The sequence below is a fragment of the Ascaphus truei genome, chromosome 2 (genome assembly GCF_040206685.1).
Source record: "Ascaphus truei isolate aAscTru1 chromosome 2, aAscTru1.hap1, whole genome shotgun sequence".
NCBI classification, from domain to species: domain Eukaryota; kingdom Metazoa; phylum Chordata; class Amphibia; order Anura; family Ascaphidae; genus Ascaphus; species Ascaphus truei.
This window is the reverse complement of record NC_134484.1, coordinates 164,542,843-164,562,971: the sequence shown is the minus strand read 5'-3', so window position 1 is coordinate 164,562,971 and position 20,129 is coordinate 164,542,843. Positions and strand designations below refer to the sequence as shown.

Genomic DNA, 20,129 nt, shown 5'->3' with positions numbered 1-20,129 from the left:
GTTTATTTTTAAATTGTCTCCCGTTTCCTCAGTTGAAACACTTGGGCCGAGCTCATGGTGGCGGCGTCGCTACGTGCGTGTGCTTGCATCCGCACACACTTCCGCGACTCTTACCTGATTGTCTACGGTAGTTCCTTAAGTGCCCGCGGCGCTGCGCGCATCGACGCTGCTACATTTTGCAGAGACACCTCAAATTTGAAATTTTGCGCTGCAGTCTGGTGACGTCAGCGTCACGTGAGCTTGTTCAGCCAATGAGGGCGAACCAGCTCCGTGACGCATTCGCCATGCCCCCCAATCTTCTGCGGCCTGTGCACACATCGCTGGGGCTGCAGGAATGCGCATGGTGGCGTGCATGCCTAGGGTGGCGTGCGTGCCCGCGTCACAACCATGAGCTCGGCCATATAGTGCTGGGATACAAACCTGTTGTTTCTCATATGGTGATATATTTTCTGATATTGTTATGAATGTCTATTTGTACAAATGAGTGAAACATGAAAATAAATTGAACTATAAACAATGTATGTTGAGCAGGAGAGTGCAACTTGTTGTTTTGAATACAATGCTTGGGTTTGTTTCTCCTGTGACTTCCATATGAGTTGGGGCTGTACAGTATGTGTTTGATGACGGCTATTTCTGGCATGTTGGCTTGTGTGTTTAACATTAAAATACTGTTGGTTCCTATCGCCAGCATTCAATGGATCCAAGGTGTAAAGTTTTAGAAAAGTAATGATATCCTTATGGGGTTGCAATGTGAGGGGTGCAGCAGATTGACATGATACTTTGAAACTGATTGGTGAGGATTTTGTGTTTCCGCAGTTTTGGTGTACCAGGGTGTTTTTTTTTTTTTTTATAAACCCCTGGAAAAAGCATCTGGCTGGGTAGAAAAAGAAAAGCATGTAATTTTGCCATTTTCTTGTGCTGGTGTTGAGCACACTGTGCTATAAATATAAAGGCTGGTTTTCTCATGAAAGTAGATCATGTGGCCAATATGCTTTACAGATCTATTATAGCCATTACATCACTGCAAAGGGAAACATGGACTACTTTTATGAAAGCTTTGTTTGGTTGTGTTTTGGAATATAGTAGCTGATTATTTATTTTCTTATTCCTTCACCAGTTAGAAGTTCCCTTTCAAATTATTATTTTTTTTTCTCTTTGGCTGATCAAAGGAAAGCCTTCTTTTCCAGGCTACATTAATCACTGGGGGTTTCTTGTTTGCCTTTCATGGAATTTGTAGGGTGCTCCACCCACAAAGCTCTTAATGGTTCAGGAGTTTTTTTTCCCCTGCACTTCAATTTTCAAATAATTCAAATACTCCCAGAAACAAATTAAAGTATTAGCACTTTGTAAGCATCTGCACTTGTAACACATGAATAAACATTTATTATATTTGTAAATAATAAAGAAAACGATGTGGCTTCTGCCAGTAGATATTTCTATATTGTGTTTTTTTTTACCCATTTTAAATCCTTGATAGTTTAGTAAAGGTTAAAATTTGGTGTAGGTTTTCTTTGCTTAACAAAAGTGTTAAAGGAACCACCGTTTTTACGTCATATATAAATGTGTGTGTGTGTGTCTGCTATTCTTGCTAATGTTACTACTGATTTGGAAAAAGCAATTCATAACTGAAACTGGATCAACATTTTAAAAGTAACATTTTTGGTCCCTGTGTGACAGTGATACTCTGCTTTATCCGCAGGACACAACAGCCACACCACTATTTAGAACTCACCATTGAATTAGCAAACCCGTTCATACACACAGTTTACATATGAATGGAAGATTGGTTGGTTTTTCCCAAGCTGTGGTTTGGATTCCCAGAGGATTGGATTGAGAACAGCTGCATTTTATACTAGAGCTGCTTTGTGATCCAATCTTTTAAATCAACTCAAATATCAGATTTGTAGGGAACAACGTAGTTGGTTTCATGAGACGTGGAGCAAAAATGCATCTGAGACAATTGCAATAGATGTATTTAAATACCAAAATACAACTTCTATTTTTTAAGTAGCCTTACAGGTTTAAAACCATGTAATTGTGTCCTTGTATAATGTATCAAAACACTTTTCACTTCTATTGGTAACACTGCTTAGCTGCAAGCACTTTTTTTTCATTTTAAAATGAAATTGGGGATGGTAACCCGACACTGTACCCTAAAAAAAGTAAATTCAAACTATTTGTGAAAGATGCACCCACACAAAGCATTTCTTTAATTTTCAGACCCACACAAGATGTTTTCCATAGGAAAACATAGAATGGTATTTCTAACACATTTGTGTGCTTAGTTTTTCAACCTCTAAATTCTCTCCATTTTACAAAAGGAAAGCAATATGTGTAGTTAATGATATTTTGATGACATATGCAGTGCATATTTAAGAGCTTTATGTATTCAATGTGTAGTGAGTGACCTTATGACTTGGTTTGATTTTGCTAGCAATATGTTGCTTCTAAAAACAACCTAACATGGCACTAAATAATGTACAAGAGTATTGTTTAGTCCTTATTGCTCTAAAGAAGTCCTTTTGCAGCAGTGAGCTCCTCTAATAGTTAATTATAGCTCTTGTTGAGGACATTGGAGGAAACCATTTGAATACAGTAGCTATGGTTTGCTCAGTAGGTGTTGATCAGAATTATAATGCTTTCTTATATTTGCAAGTTGACTTACACTCTTGTTTTTCAGGTTACGTTGTTTTAGGATTGGCTTGGTTTTGAGATATGGCAAGTTCTTAGTTTTGGAGGCTAATTTGACTATTTTGCTGCTGTTTTGGTTACCCTTTTGTCCTTGGATACAAGCATATGCCCACAACAATTATTGCATTTCCTGCTATCAGTTACTCCTACATTCCTGGAATTAAAGTTACAACAGCAGTGATATTGTAGATACATGTCAGCATTTTCTGTCTCCTTGAAAGTTCATCCTGAATAAATTCACTTGGTTCAATATCACCCAATAATGACATGTGTCCTTATTTTTAATAGTATCTAATATATTGTAAGACACAGGTAAAGACCGTTCATGTGTTTTTTTAAATCTTTTTATTATTTTAGCTGAATAAGTAATTGCACATTGAGCCCTGCCTGGTATGTGTTTGCACAAGTACTGTTTAATTGCTGTTTGTGATTAAATTGGAACTGTCTGTGATGTAATCGCTTGAATGAAGGGACATTTGCAAACTCCTCATACAGATAGTCACATCTTAAGTTTAGAAGAACTTCATGATAACTTTCTTCTTCAAATATATTGTATGTATTCTGCCTTGCAACAAGAAAACGCTTAAATGTAAACTTGAGGGGACAGAGTGTGCCGATGTACACCCACTCGCTCAACCTCCGCAGTCATTGGCAACACGTTAAACCTGTACACATTGTGTTTCATCATGCTTACCAATTCTGAAACTATAGTCTTTAAGGAAGGGAGCAGAGGGTATTCATGGCAGGTGACAGCTGTTTTTCTCATAAGACACAAAGTGAAAAGCTAATCGAAGGTCCACAGGTGTGGTGGCCCTTAAGTATACCCAAGGGCTGCCGTAGTCTCAAAATAAAATGCTGCCTCTGAACTTTTTATTTATTTTATAAAGGAACCTTATAATTATACTGTGAAATTCTGAGGAACCCCAACTCTAATAGCGTGTCTGAGATCAGATGCATTGTCAATTCTTCTGTATTTGGTACAAATTTCAAATGCCCTCAACATTGCAGGGATGCCTGGGGAACTGAAGGGTTCCTAGGAACCGCTGTTTAAAAACAGTTGCAGAGTTTTATAACATGAAGCAAATGGAGAAACGTAAAAGAATGGTTACGTTTTTGCCCCCGTTTATAATAATGTGGCTTTGATCGGACTGTATATGCCTCTTGTAGTTTGTGACACGATGTTGTACCAGGCACACAGTGTAGAAAAGTAGTAGGGGCTTTGTTAAGATGCCATCTTGTAGACCACTAGAGGCATCCATTAGTCCTACAAAATGTGTGTAAAATATTCAAGTAAATAGGACAGAGGTCAGTGAGACTACAGTACACAACATTTATCTCTGCTGCAAGAAAAGGCACATTAAGAACTGGGAGCTGCTTGGAGTGCCTGTAATGCCTTCCTACACCGTGTGGGTTAAATATCCCCATTAGTTGATTACATTATATGCTATTGCTTATCCCTGTATCCAGCTGGACCCTTTTAGCCTTGTTTGTACAATGATAATATATTTTGTATCACTGCAGCATTGGAAAGCCATGGAAGCATGTGTCAAATATATTGCTGTAAGGATACAGGAGCAGAGTAAATAAAGTGGGCCCTCATCACACAGGGCTCTATTTATCAACATCCTGATCTAACAAAGGCACCGCTGAGTGACACAAGTTGACAACTCTGCACAAGTATTGAATTTATCAACCAGATTAGGATGGTGTTGTTTAGTATTTTTCAGTGTCGCAATCTTCTGCAGTAACTTGTCTTGTATAATTTCATGCAATAGTTTTATGTTCTGCTATAGCTCCACATTTTGTTATATTGTAAAGCATTATATGAAATACATTTTGTTCACGTTTCATTTGGTACAACTGCTGATAGTAATGTTTTTATGCGCCTTTCTAATCATTGTTAATGAAATGAGGGTGTTTTCATGACTCTTCCACCTCAAGTGTCAACGTTACCAGACCTTTTGTTTCGCAACTCTAAAAAGCTTGATAAAGACATGTATCATGTGTATGCTGCACCAGATAAAGCCTGCTCCAGTTTTGTATTAAATTAATTGAACCAAGATTTATCTGTTCTGTCCAGTCTGTTTTTTTTTTTTTTGCTGAACGAAATAATTTTAAAGTCCATTTGAATGCGGTTAGTACCTGAATGTAGTATTGTTTTCCTGTTGTACAAAATAATAAACAGACAAGCCCATATGCCATTCCTAATGTTTGGGAACACCTCTTTTTAAAAAAAAAACTATTTTGGGTTGCTTATTCTTTTATTTATAAAATGTTTTATCAGGAAATAATACATTGAGTTACCTCTTTTTTTTTTTTTTCTTCATTTATGTCCTGGGGACAGAGTTATAGTTACATTAAATTAACAGGGTTCTACATTAACTATACAGACATTTCAGGACAGTTGGCCACAGGCTAATCGATGCAAACTCACACAACTATATTTAATAAACTGCACAGCGGTCTGCTCTGTTTGCAGGTTTAGGCTGAGTCCATAGAGTCTGCAGCCGTGCGGAGGCGCGCGGAAGCTGAGGGAAAGCGGGTGCTTTCCCTGGCCTTAGACCGCGCGCCGTCTGGGGGCGTGCCGGGGGGGGCCTGTGACGTCACGGAGCTGGTTTGCCCTCATTGGGCGAACCGCTCACGTGACCGGCCCTGCGCTCCGGCGAGCACAGAAACTAAAATTTTCCTAAGACACACGCTTCCGCAAGCCGCTGCTAAAGCCGCTCTCATTGCGGCTGCGGGGGCTCACTGCCGAGCAGCAGCGCGCCTCAGCACGGCGCTGACCATGCCCAAGGCCTTAGTGTCACACACTACAATTACAATCTTGTTGGGCAAAGAGCAGACAGGATGACACACGTAATGGTGCTGTCCAAACTTACTGTATATGTACCATATAGTAACAGCTGCTTGATATGTTCTTGTATGTCATTTAGGTTTTTTATTTTTTAGATTGTTTTATACATCTCCAAAGAGATTCAGTGGTTTGGTTGAAGGATTACGGTGGTGGTAAGATTACCTGTGCAGTGGATGTTCCTGATTTTAAATCCCAGTGTTGGCTCCTTTTGTGACTTTATCTCCTTATAGTATGTGCCAGTCACAAAAATATAGGCAGCAGCACTCCAATGGGTCTTCCTGGGGGGATTGTCCCCTAGTGTGTGGGTCCAAATGCTGAAAATACAATGTGAGTAATTGTTTCACTTTTTATTTTTTTTGAGTGCTGCTACCTTTTTTTATTTTGTTGATTTTTTTTTTCTCTCTCCCCCCCCCCCCCCCAAAGGTATTTAAACAATCTCCGGCAGTATGAACACCCACATTTCATTTTTTTATTTTTACTATCCTGATTTAAAAAAAAAAATTCTACGCCTTCAGCATCAAACCCCTATTTTTTTCTACCAGTCACCAAAATCTATATATGGTACTGTGCAAGGACTTAATATGGATGGATATATATTTTTTGCTAGCTAGCAAATAAGAAGATCACTTGTGAGCACATTCACATGTCTTAGACAGGTCTGCAACCCTGCCTTTCACCATTATCACCTAGCATACACTGCACCAAGGGATTCTGGGAAATGACATGTAAATGAGCACACTGTGTGGCCTTTTGCCTGAAATTCATTTTTACATGGAACCCTTATATGCTAATGCTCGCTGTTAAAGCTTTTAAGCACAGCATGGGATTATATGCAAAGCCAGAGGAACCACTCAGACATGTTTGTACCTTCATGGGGCTCCTCATTGTGAGATTGGTTGTACTATCGTTGCAATTTTCAAGGCTGTAGGATTTACCATACACATTTTAAGTTATGGTGGGTAAAAAAGGTGACGTGACGGTGCTATATGGTGGAGTTTTCTTGTCGCCTTTTTCAACCACCATAACTTAAAATGTCTATGAAGGAATACATATATATTTTTGTCACACTTTTTTACCCACCATAACTTAACTAAGTGTGGTGAAACTTATCCTAAGCTTCATTTTGCAAAGCCAGTATAACCAACCCCACATTGATGAGACCCATTAAGGTAGAAACAGCTTTCTGTGGGTAGGTTTACTGGCTATGCATCTTAACCCAGGCTGTGCTCAAAGCTGTGAAATGCAACAAGCATAAGCTTATAAGGGACAATGTTATATGGTTTTGAAGCAAAAGGTGGCACTGAGTGCTCATTTGCATGTCATTTCCCAGAATCCCTTGCTGCAGTGGAAGCACTGGGTGATAATGTTGAAAGGCGGGGTTGCACAGACCTGTGTAAGACATGCAAATGAGCATACAGTAATATTTCATATATATATATATATATATATATATATATATATATATATATATATATATATATATATATATATATATATACACACATACACACACACACACTTGCTATTTAAGAAATAATGAATATTGTTTTTAGTGCTGAGGGAGCAATCGGCAGTATTTTGTTTCAGCAGCATAATGGTGAAAAAAGACACTTGACTTGAGGAATGGAATGCAGTACAACTTTAGTACATGTCTCATGTGTTACATTCAGCTGTGGAGGACTGGAAGTTCCTTTTTTTATTTATTTTTGTTTTGTGGCTGTGTTGATCTGAGATCTTCTGGAGTTTGTCCAGGAAGCTTAAAGACTGCAGTACAAAGGTGTAGGTCCGTTGCCACACTGTCTTTTGGAGCGCTTTAAAAACGGTCTTTGTATGAAAGTTTACCATTTGGGATTAGAAGCTGTACATTTTCACAGTTAAGGCTGAGGTGTCTTGAGCATGATTATGTGTTCTTGATTGTAGCGGAAAACACGCCAGCATACAGTCCTCATATAGCCCTAAAGAAATAGTCTCAAATCTACTCTACATTTAATTTCAATCATTATTTTAGTTCACATAGGATATAAGTATGTTCTGAAGAGCCATGTTGTGGCTTCTCAATAGCAAAGAGTTAAATGCTGTTACTTTCTGTCTAGCAACTTTGCCACTTACAACTGCTGTCTGACCTGATCTGATGTTTACATTTACCTCCTTGAGTTCAAAGGGGTTGCTGACCTTGTCACCAAACACAGATGTACTGGCCATGAAATCATGTTGTTGAGATCACACATGGAATTCGTGTTTCTGGCCACTCCCAATGAGATGGTTACTCAAACTTTTAAGGTAGATGCTGTCATTTTAATGATGTTGTTGATATTCAAATGATTGTATGAGAGGTCCACTCCTAACCCAGAGGGTGCTAGTTATCCTCAACAGAGGGGTAAGTTTTTTTTTTTGGCTACCCCAGGAGAATTAAATATTCATTTGTCGGATCATGGCCGATGTTGGTAAATTTGTTTTTGTCTCTGTGTTAACGACATGTTCATTATTGACTACTAGTGTTTGTGATCCCCATCTAAAATCTGATTTTCATTTTATTTTTTTCACTTAATTTAAAAAAAAAAAAAAAAAAAAAAACTTATAGGATTTGTAATTGGTGTTTGCATGGAACTCGGGAATTTACACTTTTTTTTTTGCTAAACATTTTTTTAAGATCACCAGTATGCCTTTACATAGCAAAAATACGGTGGGACGCCTAATCACATTGTAAAGTATTTCTGTACTGTGTACTACTTATTAAAAAATGTAATTTTACATCTGACAGCTTATTTCCTGGGACTGTATTACACGTTTATGACCCCTCCTATATATGAGCATCATAGAATTAGTTGTTCAGTGGGTTGAATTAAAATCTCTGCTTGTTTCCGACTCCTAAATCCATTAATGGTGTTAAATTGCGTTTACTTTACGCGTTTATTCCTAGATAGATTAATGATTATTGATATGCATTGTTCACTTTGTATGTTTAAAGATATGAGGTTGCCATTGCTTTATTTATCTGCTCATGTACAAGTTAACCTATTACAATCCTTTTTTTTCCCCTTTTTTTTCTTCTAGTATGTACCATACATTTACTATAGAGGCTTAGAACATCTCCAAGACCATAATTGTTTTTGGTATGGAAAACGTGCATCTCATATATGATTCTGGGAACGAACCGGTATCTTCTGAAAGGCTGTCTTTACTCAACATTGTTGGAGAGGCCACTGCATAGCTGGCGTCTCCATACTAAGTGGTTTAAATTGAATCTCTTTCTGAAGCTGACTGCTCCTGTAGGTTTCAGGAGCATTGTAGTGATGTACTGCATACACTAGCTCTTGTCACGATTAATACATCAGAAGTGCTTTCATGGTGAAAATACATATTGTTGCATATCACACTTCTGAATGCCTTAACATCCCCAGAGTAGTTTTGTAGCATCATTTACTTAAAAGTTCATCATCTATTTCTAATTTAGATTCTCTAGGTATTGTTAGAGGTTTAAATGTACAGTGCCCCATGGACAATACTGCACAAATCACAGTGCAATATTTAAAGGGGCATACCCTCCCAGGACCAAGTGAACCATTTACATGTTTAAGGGGTTACATTTGGGTGATTGAGGCCTTTGTTATCCAAATCTAACACCTATAAGTGTTATATGTATGTGTTTGTAAACATGGTGATCTGAGACTTGGGAGGGGTTTCAGTTCCTCTGGCTGCTCCCTTTGTCTGATGTTGCTGAGTGTTCAGCAAGTACTTGCAGAGCCAGAAATCCCTCTCTCCCTCTCCCCCCCCCTTTTCCCCTCACCCCCCTTTTCCCCTCACTTTTCCCCTCACTTCTCTTTATTGGCTCCCTGATAAGGACCAGGTGGGCTAATAAGTAAAATAAAACACGTGACTGACAAACCTTCCACCATTCAGAGGCCCCTAAGAAATATAAATTTGTAATTTACAAAAAATAAAAGCAGCCAAACCTTTGCCCACTTACTTCGTCCTTATCAGAGAACTGTTAACATGGTTAGGTTTGTTTTACAAAAGGTCGTTTTCTGGCCAGCTACATCAAACTGCTTCCTCGGTGAGAACAATGTAAATGATTGATTTACCATTACAAATATTCATACAAGTTTATTTTTGTATATGGTAACAGCATGGAGTGGTTTATTTTCTTTCTTGCATTTTTGGTAAGTGAATATGATGCCATAGTTTGATATACAACTGGGTTTGATGACGTTAAGTGACTTGTAAGAGAGTGAATTAGAGTGCTATATTTAAAACAGAAAAACACGGAGATTGCTCCTGTTCATTGGGGAAATATAACCCAAACATTGATGTCAATGTTTTTAGTAATCTGTGATTCTTTTTATTGTATCATCCTCTGGTTTAACATGCTGTGTGTCTGATCTTTGGAGACCAATTTGTGACAATACGTTTTAAATAAGGAAGCATACAACATAATTTCTACATGGATTTAAATTATTTGATTCCTTGTCATTGTTGTTCTATATGAATAAAGGAACAATCCGCATCTATTTAGATACATGTTCTATAAAACCATAGCTCTCTCCAAGAATAACAGAACTTTGTAAATAATCTGTTTATCATAGGATAAGCCATTTGATAATTAAGAGAACCACCAAAAACTGTTGTTGCTTGTAGCTTTCTTTTGCATGTGTATTAGCTGCAGTTTGTGATGGCTACAATTCTAAAACACTGTCCAACAGGTGAATTCATATTCTCACGTTTCTGTCATATTTGAATCTATGGAGCAGATGGGTCTAAAATATGTGAAATGTCCGTTTTCTAAGCAGAACCGTGTGTTATTTTGGCTGATGCTGAGAGGGATAAATATATTTAAATCCAGACCTTTAAATTATTAGAATCAAAACTAAATGTTATTAAGACTGATATCTTTTGTCTGTGATGTTTACACAAATTAAGGAGTAATAATTTTTTTTGGTTATTTTACAGGTGGTGATATCTTTTACTGAACCACCTTTATTATTTATTATTTATATTCGGAATGCTCTTTGTATTGTTTGAGTTTTAAGACACCATACTTAACTGCTTTTTAAAGAGAAGGGCCTACTGTATGTAGTTGCCATGGCTGCATAAAATATGCTCGTATAACAAAACTGTTTTCCATGACTTGTGCAGCTAATACATTTCACTTCTAATTCACCTGTCATGTGTCTTGGTATTAAAGGGGCGGTGCCTCCTAGGGTTACCAGTGTTCTAATAGCAACGACATTCTTAAGGGCTTAAATCGAGGTTGTTGATGCCGGGGTTTTTTTTGTATCAGGGAACAGGTTTTTACCTCTAAAGTTTTCAGCCTTTATTTATATTTTTACGGTGAATACACTGTAAGTAAAGGAGAAATTTCGTTATTGTTTTTTCCTCCATACACATTTTTAATTTAATGTATATTTTCAATTTGTAATTGGCTGATGCGAATAATTGCTTGAAGCTGATTTAAAAACCATATTCTGGATAGTGATTTCCTGTTAGTCACACACAGGACGTCAGCCTTTACATCTGCCCGCTGTTCACTGCAAATTCCACCTCTTCTGATGTTGAAAAATCTGCAGTGGATGACATTTAGGAGGAAGTTAGAACTATTTTAGGTGGCTAGAGTATTGCCATTTTTATCTTCATGCATTTTCTTTTACCCCTTTTCTCTCTGATATCTGCCCTGTTAATGCTGGATGCATTTTCCTGTGTTTTACAGTCTTGCCCATTTTTATGATCTCCCTTTATTGTAAAGGTTTCATAAAAGAGGAGGCAGATATGGAATCCTTTCCACCATGGCTAGCTTCTGAGGCACTCAATTGAGTATCTTTTTAATTAAATGTGCTCTTTTTAAAGCTTCAGTCCAGACTACATCCAAATGACCATGACGTTTTTTTTTTAAAAAGCCTGGTAAGCTTAAATTTCAGAGGTTTCACTTGCTTTAGCACCACCCTCTTGTGTAATCACAAACTGTGTTGAGCAGAATCAACCATTTAAAAAAAAATTCTTTACAGGCCAAGAACCCTCCCTCTTCTAACTAGTCCTCTAGAGAGAGAGTGGGGGGACGACTCCTTGGTGGGACAATCACTTGATTGACAGGCCTTTCTTCATGGCCCACTGAAAAGAAAAACTTGTTTTTTCCCCCTTCCCCGACCCCCCCCCCCCCCTCCGCTCCAAGTACAATTCTTGCTTTAGTGGTTATAAAATTTGATTAGGGAAGCCAGTTAAATAGTTAGGATATATACAAAATGTTAACGATTGTGACTTAAATGGGTGTGTCTGATTTTAAAAGTAAAACAAAAAAAAGGGGGTGGGGCATTTAATGTTAATTAAGAATGTTACATATTGGTTAATACAAAAAAAAGAAATAACACGATTTTGAATGAAATCACTCTAATTTGACTCTTTAGGAGACATGCAAGCTGAGATTTTCAAATAATGTCATAGGTACTTGTCAGGGCATCCTCTACAATTAAATTGTGTATAATTTCTAATAAAGGAGACGCTTCTCTTCATTAAAGATGTTACATCAGTAGATTGCCACTCCCATGGATTATAACATTTATAGAACCGGAAGAATGAGAAGGATGTTTTGTGATTTATAGTGCCTTGAACATAAATTGTTACTGAAAATGATCATTTTCATAGCAGATTTTTAGTGTTTGTCTGTCTGTTAGTCAACGTGCTCTGTAATATCACCAGTGTTCACAGTATTTGTAATGTTTTATCATTTTTATTAGTACTGTGACTAAAAATCTTAAAGTAAAAAAAAAAAAACCCACAGGAGTGACACACATTCAAATTCACTAAAACCCAACATTTCATCATTCTTAACCATTTCATATTACTTGTATCATGCTGCATAAAAGATTGAGTCTATTAACTTTCTAATATTTTATTCAAATTGGGTTTTAGTTTCAGTTACACAATTTGGCCAAAGTTTGAAAAGCTTGCCCATCATGCCAAGGTAACCCTCGGCTTAGGCAAGTTCTAACTTGTCATTTAAGTTGTAAAAAATAAAAATGTTAACGTGCCCATTGCTAAATTCATCCAGCATTTCTGTTTGCTCCATGAAAAGTAAAACTCTGACTTACAAATGTAAATGTCTTGTAGACGTTGCCATTAGCAGGTCACCTTGGCAGTAGGTGGGATGGGTAGCTTTTAAACCAACCATTAGCTGGTCACCATGCTTGCATAAATACTAATCCAGTTCCATATGCAGGTCCGCTGGGAATTGAGCGGGACTCGGTGCGTGGGGCTTTTACGGGGCCTCTTACCTTGTCCGGCGCAGCACCTCCTCTTCCAACGTTGGTGTGCCACGTTGTCATGGAAACGCAATGCCACGTGACATTGCGGCACCATAACAATGAGACGTCGCCGGAAGAAATGCCACCAAACAAGGTAAGAGGTGCTTACAGAGGCCCAGATATCAATTTAATTGTTGTGGGGAGGAGTACATGGCCTCTGTAGATGCGGGGCTCGGTGCAGTAGCACCGACGGAACCTCCATCAATCCGGCCCAAGCTCACACATGCAAATGCATCTTTATTTTTTTTATTGTTCTTTAAATGTAAAATACCAGAATGTGTTTGCTTGCTTTTGCATTTTTATATTGTGTACTGTAAAACATGAAGCAGAGTTTCAAAGATGGTCATGTTCATGATTGAACATCATCCATTTGTTATGATTGTTGTAGTTGGGGCTTTATCAAGCCAACTAGCTGTATACTGTTTTAAAATACACTTTCCCTTTTTTATTAAACATTTTGTGTTTCTTTTACCGTTTCCTCTCAGATTGATTGGATATGCATCTTGTGAGGTTAATTGGATAAGTGTAAGGGAAGCTGATCACAAAGGAAAAACTGAATGACACCAAATAGGAGGGAATTGTACTGCAAATACTTAGACATGCATTTGAAAATGGGGAAAAAATTATTTCTGCTTGTTACTTTCGTTTGAAGGCTTTGCTTACATTAAAAATGTCTATTCTAAAATATAATATCTGGTGACAATGTACAAACAGGATCTGGTACTTTCTTTTTGTAGTGAGTTGTAAAATAGAGTTGCTAAATCTACAGATGGTAATTCATATGTTGTACTATTCCTTGCGTCCGACTTGTATGTCTAACTCATGATGATATTTTAATAGTCTTCGTCTTGTAACACTTTTTTTTTTTTTTTTTACTCAATTGTGTTTTTTTTTTTTTACTCAATTGTGTTTTGGTTGTCATGGTGCTTACATTCAGAGGAAAAATAGATTTAGAAAAGCAGAATTGCATTATAATGGCATGGCAATAAATATAGAGTGGCGTTCCCCAGCAGTAGAAGTGATTTGCTTCATTACATCGTCCCCAACAAAAATATCACAAACCTATCGCTCGCCCTGTGCCTTTTATAGGAAGCAGACCTCACTACCAACATTCTCCTTTGTGTTTACGCTCCACACAGAGAGATTTTTACTTGGAGGATTTCCTGCCATGTCCTAAGAAGCTGAAACGGACGATGGGTAATTTGTTTGTACAGATGAATTTTTGGGACTCATTGCTGCTCACACACAAAGCATTTTCACCTAATAAATAAAATAGTGTTTTTCCCGTTATTAAAAGGGCAACTAGAGCTTAAAGGAAACTTTATTTGCAACTGTGAGGCTGATTTACTTTTTGCCTTTTCATTTACTATAGCTCATATCTCCGTAGGAGCTCTTTTCATTTTCATTAAATGTCAGTGCATCCATCAGTTTGTTCACATATGGTGGCATGCTTCCTTCAGCACGGCTAAGTGCTCTGTGGCAGTGTTCTTGTCATAGCTACCCATTGTTACTGCTACTTCACATGCATACTTTAAGAGGAGACCACTACCACGAAAAACCTTTCAGTGATGAGTGTGAGAAAATAAATACCTATTTAAATTTTTTTTTTATATATATAATATTTTGATGATTTAATATGTCAAACATATCTGTTCCTGGTAATCAGGACACTAAACAGAAAATGTTAGCCATAATAATTATTTTTGCCTCTGCACTGCCTAAATTCTAGCTTGCCCCACAAAAAAAGTGTTTTTGTTTTTTTTAATGTAGAACATTTTGTGAAGATTCATAGCAGTTGGTAGGAAGTTTCTGACACCTAAAGCGTTTTTGACCCAAGACAAAACAACTGATTGTTGTGCAACGTTTTCAGAATGTTGGGCAACACAGAAATAAAGCTTCGTCAGTTGTTTGGTTTATCTAATTTTGTTAATGGTTATTTGTATACATAACATAAGAGATTCTATTTGAAATAAACTCCTGTTTTTCAGTTATTTTCTTTTATTCTTTCTGTGTTCACAATTGTATTTTTTTTTAATTATTTTATTTCGAAAACATAAAAAAACAAAGGTTGAAAAAATAAACTTGTTCTAGGTAAATAGATGAAAGCCATATTGTGCTAAGACGCAAGCATCTTAAAGCAAAATATTGATCGTAATAAAATGATGCATGAGTGTTATTGAGAAAAATTCGTTAAGGATATGTTGTTTTTCTCTTTTTTAATAACTTACATTTGTGCAAGAAAATACTTCAGTATTTATAAGATCGGTATAGCCTCAGGAAGCCAGGGTAGCGATTTTTATGTTTTTTTAAAATCTCTGCTTCCTCTTCAGAGCATTGCAAAAAAAATAAATGCAGTTTTTTTTCACTCTTGAGCAGTTTACATAAGGAATATTTTGTATATGTTTGAGGTGTACTTAAAGCAGCAGTTTGTGGCGTTACAAATAATTTATTTATTTATTTTTTATTTTATGTTAATTTAAGAGGACTCTACTCGCCCTTTCCAACTCTGTTTTTATTTCAAAGACCTGGTGCCCAGTGGTGGAACTACTGCCCGTTCAGCTGCACCATGGTCCACATCTTTCAAGGGCCCATACTCCTATTCTAGCAGCTGGAATGGCCCCTCTCTCTCTTCCCTCCCCCTACGCCACCCTTTCTCTCTCTCTTCCCTCCCCCTACGCCACCCTTTCTCTCTCTCTCTCTCTCTCTCTCTCTCTCTCTCTCTCTCTCCCCCCCTTTGGGCCCTACCAGCCCACCCATGTGGTCTTAACATGGAAAGTAAGGCCCCACTGAAAGTCGGGCCCAAGTTCTGCAATCGTTGCCGGGTAAGGCCATGCTCCTCCGACAGGGCGTGAAAGAGGGGGGTGGGGAGGAGTAGGGGGTATACTTGCATCGGGGCCCATCAGTCACTAGTTCTGCCACTGCTGATGCCTAATTCAAGTGTTGGAAATATATTTAGTGTCTGGGGGGTTAAAATGGAGCTCCCACCAGAGCCCACTGCAATCTAAAGGTTACCATGGTAATGGCAAGATAAAGGCTAAAATCATAATTTTTAACACTAAGAGAGCAGGACATGCTCAGATCCCAAGATACTGTACTAACACATGAGCTAAATTCATATAGTCTGGAGGGGATTGCTGATTTTTAGATGCTGAAAGGGTTACCGTGCCCAGGTAATGATTTGGCACTGCTGACCTCAGCAGGCTAAGGTATAATGGGTTTACTTAGGCACTGAAATAGATAAAGCTTTCTGCAAAGCAAGACAACTTCAAGCGCCACCATTTAAGTGCATCAGTTATTTATGTGCAGTAAGTGTAAAGAAAAACATGTGGAAACCTAATGACTTCACCTTACAATAAAAACGATCTATAATAAAAGCCTGTTAGACTCCTGTGCTGAACACTCCCAGACACTTTTCCCAGTCATTTTAACATGAGCTGAGTACACTGTTTGCTAGAATTCCCCCTTTTTAATGTTTGTTACTGAAGAAAATATGTAGGACCAGCAACAGAATGCAGTCTCTAATTTGTTGCATAGAATGTTTCTTCAGTATTGAGCCATCCCCCTCCTCCCCCTAGCCCCCCCCCCCCCCAACTAATTTCTGCAATGCATTGCTTACTGCTGCCATGGGCCCTTTGGCATTGAACGGGTTAAATGAAGTTGAGGAATGTGTTGTTTTTTTTTTTGTTGTTGGTTTTTTAAACCACTTACATTTTTTGGTTCATTTTTCTGTTAAGTTAGGACTAGATGAGAACAATAAAATCAATACAAAATGATAGAAACTATTTTGGAACAATAAATTAAAGTGAATATATTTAATTTAAAAACAATTGTTTTGTTTTTAACATTTGTTGAGGCTGCTAAACTAGCCCAGTCACCTCCGTACAGCAGACCTGCTTTGTGGTAACACTTGACCCCCAAATAATTAACTAGACCTTGGAGATAATGCAGCATTAATATGGTGTCCTGCTTTATAGTTAAACATTTGTAGTATACATTCCCATTACTTTCTGTTTTCATTCCGCTGATGTCACAAAGCAATTTTTCATAAGCACATCTAGTAACCATTTTGCTGGAGTTGGCCACCCTTAGTTTAAGAAAATAAAAGAATCTTAACTGTCAGATATTATAGCGATGGGATTTTTGGTACGAGCCCCTAATTAGCCCATTATAAATGCTATGCCTATACTGTGATGTTTGCCATTGTACTGCTCACCATTACACTTTTGGTGCTAATGTACATTTCTTAAACCCTACAACTGTTCAAATGGTGGAGACTTCAGCATTTGGCTGCAGGCTTTCACTTTGTTTACAAACCCAGTATATGTTGCTAAGTGGGATTGCAGTGCTATGCAGGACAGACAAAAGCATTATTGGTAATAGGATGGACACTCCCATTCTACAAGCATGGGCTACAGTGTAAATTATGGTTTAGTACAGGGGCGCGCAAAGTTTTGATCCTGCGCCCCCTTCGCCTGCTCACATCCCAGCTGCCGCCCCCCCCCCCCCCCATGCACGGCTTCGGCGGCAAATGACGTTGCGGGGTCATGTGACGTCACGGTTACCATGGCGACGCGTCGCCGAAAACCAGGTAGAAGAAGCTGCAGAGGCCTTGCGCACTCCCGCCAGCATTTGATTTTAATGCCTTGGTGGAGAGCACGGGACCTCTAGCTGCCGCACCCCCTATGGAAATTCTCCTGCCCCCCACTTTGCGCACCCCTGGTTTAGTAATCCAAGTCTGGCTACTTCTAGTACATAGACCTTGGGGCATATGTACTAAGAATATGCTTATAAAAAATACTTGCAGACATCTCATATAAGTTATTCAAATGTAATCCTTGTGTTTTTTAAATCAATTCCCCCTTAAACATAAAGCTGTGAACGAAGTAAACACGACTGGCCCTTTTGATTCCATACATGTTCATTGTTGTAGTTTTAATGTATTACTTGTCAATGGAAGCTTTCATTTTTGAAATAAGGTGAGTATAAGTTTTAAGTAAAAAATATTGGACAGTATCCGGTTTCAAGAAGTATTTTATTTTGTAGGTCTCATATTCATAATTACACGTAACTAAACAAATGTATCCTTCAATTTAAATAACTTTCCACCTATTAATCATCAGTAGATTATAACTTCTTCATGCTGGTATTTAATACACCCTCCATTACTTTAGCTGTTTTATATAATAGTACTCGCATATAGCAGCATTATTCATCATTATCTTTTCAAGAATGTTTGAAATGTATATACATACAGTAATTGGTGTAGTAAATATAAATACAATTGGCTATTTCAATAGTCATTAAAATTCCCTCACGAGTGTGACACGGTGCCTCAAATTAAGCAAAAAGCCATTTACAGTATGAATCTGGTTTCCCATCAGAGTGTTAGTCACTTTATGTAAACACAGCAGGATACATAGTGCTGCTGAATTTAATTATTTGGTGGGCAGTGGAACCAACCAGATTTGGGAATGTCAACCATACAATTTCAGCCTTTTTTCTCTCCATGTACACTTGCAATAAAGTCTTACAAGACATTATATTGTGCTATGTACTTTTATGCTTACTTTGAATCTAGTTAGGATTTTTTGGGGGGGTGAAAAGCAAGTCCAGTGAAATTTTGTTTTTTGCCATTGTGTGCTTGCTTCTTAGCAGGACTTAATAAAGGGATATACCCGGATTTTTTTTTGTGGTTTTTATCTTCACTTTTATCAATAGGAAAGTCTTTGGTTAAATAAATTCTGAAAGGGGAACTAAAATAAGAAGTAAATACTGGTGACGGGTGACATTTTTGGTTACCCTAAAGCTTTCCATGTCCATGTTTTAAATCTGGCAAGTAAAATCAAAAAAAGTTTGAAACCTAGTTAAAGTGTTAAAACATTGCAATTAGGTCCTTGAAGTGATATTGGTAGCAGTAGATGGCTCACGAGACACTTCGGAGACCTGTCGGCTTATGGCGCCCCATAAGTTCAAGAACCCTAGTTTTTAGTTTTTGTTCTATCGCTTCCCTGTTGAATGAGCGCAGATCCAGCTCGCTACACAATTTTTCACAGGCATTGTGCTTTTCAGGTTTCCCATTGTAAACAAAGTAACACTTTTTCCCCCAAAGAAAGGGGACACCCTGGTTGCTTATTTGCATGTCATTACCCAGAATCCCTGGCTGCAGTGGAAGCATTGTATGCCAAGCGATAATGACATATTGCAGACCTCTCTGAGACATGTGAATGTGGTCACAAGTAGTATTTTAATATTCTCCCCCCCCCCATAAAAAAATAAAAAACAAAAAACATTCTTTAAGTTAGGTAAAATCGGATTTGGTTTGGGCTACTATTTACTACTGGTTTGTATGTCATGTTTTTGGGGCATTCTTTGTTATTCTTGCAGGCCTCTCCGTGAACCTCGGTGAGAGAAACTTCCTACAGTTAATGATGATTGGGATAGAATGCATAGAATCTCAGATAAAGCTTTCATTTAAATCTGATGTCACAAAAGTGGAAATCACTAGATTTAGTTATTTTTTGTGAAAAACATACAGGTTATATACTTGTAACTGACCACTCATTCATATGGTGTGTAGCTCAAAATAGATTTTGGACAAAATTGCACCGTAACGGAAGCCATTCATAATATCAGACTGCTCCTTTAGTGTTTTATCCACCATGGGCTTAGACAAGAATGGAAAAGGTTGCCTGGGCGCCTGACTGCAATTCTGCTTAAACTATCAGCCACCTCTGTAACCAGTAACGGTGCAACCTGTCCTGCTTTAAGATCAGTTAGCACTGTGCTGCTAAGTTAGACTGCGGTGGTTGAGCATGGGAAGGTGGCAGGTGAGTGAGAGCTTCATGACTCTGTGTGTGTGTGTGTTTGTGTGTGTGTTGCACAGATGACAAGTATCTTCTTTAGCTCTGTAAGAGAGGTGTGCAGAGATGCATATAATGGAGACCGATTTTGGTGAAATGTATATCTTGGCTTTATTGAGCCTGTTCCTTTATCCAGGCAAACCCAACAAAATAACAAACCCCTATCCCCTTTGTAAGGGCTAACTTACTTCCCCAGACCCTGTCTGCAGGACTGGAGGGATATTCTCATTACCAGCCTATCACCCCAAAGTCTCAAGAAGTACCTTAAGCAGGTGGCTCTCCATGTCCGTTTCTGTCAGATTCCCGGGTCCTCTGTGTCCAGGAAAGATAGATCTCTGGGTGTCTTGATATCAGCACAGCTTTTGTGCTCAAGACAGTATCTGTGTGCAGGCTTCTCGGCTCTCCTGTCAGCCCAAATGGGAGCTAAGGAAT

At 38.1% G+C, this 20,129-nt stretch overlaps 1 protein-coding gene and 1 long non-coding RNA gene across 6 annotated transcripts in view; one reads left to right on the top strand and one right to left on the bottom strand.

Moving 5' to 3' along the window:
- ZNF516 (zinc finger protein 516) overlaps positions 1-20,129 on the top strand; it is a 99,018-nt gene that overhangs the window by 7,423 nt on the left and 71,466 nt on the right. The window lies entirely within an intron of this gene.
- Positions 9,700-20,129, bottom strand: part of LOC142486952 (uncharacterized) — a 56,667-nt gene continuing 46,237 nt past the window's right edge. The window contains exon 3 of the long non-coding RNA XR_012799093.1: positions 9,700-11,103. This is a non-coding gene — a long non-coding RNA (uncharacterized LOC142486952). The remainder of the gene's footprint in view (positions 11,104-20,129) is intronic.